Below are 1001 nucleotides of genomic sequence, written 5' to 3' on the forward strand. Positions count from 1 at the left end.
AACTACTTTGTCTATTTCCATTTCCTTTCTTTGATAATCTTTTTTTCTTCTCTTATGTTATTCTTTTATTAAATAAATTAATTCTTTGAGACTTTTTCGCATGTAATTTTTAATAATTATTCACATATCGATCTAAAGTCACTAAATCATTAAAGTATTTTTATAAAAGACGAACGGCGAGTTAGTATAAAAGGAGAGTATGATATGATGAATTTAAATAAATTGAAATAGAAAAAAATTCAATTATTCAAAAAAATAGAAAATGACGAAACGGAATTTTCGGATCACTTTTGGAATAGAGAGATAATATTCCTGGATCAACCGGGAATGAGAGAAAGAATAGAATGAAAGTCTTCAGTTTGATGAAAGGCCTTTTACTTATTCGCTTTTCTTTTTTCGTATCCTCGCTTATTAAAGGCGCTAAGTTTGACGATAATTAGATTATCGCGAGTGTCACCCAGCAATTCATTAAACGACGACAGAACAGCACTGCTGAAATAATTTTACAATTAATTTTAATAGAATGCTAATTATGTTTGAGAACATTAAAAATTTCGGTTCAATTTCGCGAGATCGTTCAGAAAGATTCTATGGAGACGTCCATCATTCCGATCGTTTTCATTCACTGCAAACTCCGACGAAATGAAGTATCGTCAACGTTTCTCGCACCTGTTTCTCTTTACAATATTATAGCGCACCAATTTACGCTGCATAAAAGTGGAATGTGCGCGTCAAGATTAATTCCATGCAAAACTTATCAGTTTTATGAAATATAATTTTCTCTAAATCATTTTAGAGAGAACTGATTGTATTTAATAAAAACACATGTATCTTAACACACTTTAATACTCGCGTTGTAAAGTCGCTCATAAATTTCGGAAAGGTCTGTCTACTTATTATTCAAGAAAGTGCAGCCCTTAGAGAAATCTGAACGAATGATCGCAAGTTATTATGCGGAAAATTATATCGGAAGAGAAACTATTAAAAAAAAAAAAAAAAAA

Source organism: Atta colombica, unplaced genomic scaffold, assembly GCF_001594045.1.
Source record: "Atta colombica isolate Treedump-2 unplaced genomic scaffold, Acol1.0 scaffold47, whole genome shotgun sequence".
Lineage (NCBI taxonomy): Eukaryota > Metazoa > Arthropoda > Insecta > Hymenoptera > Formicidae > Atta > Atta colombica.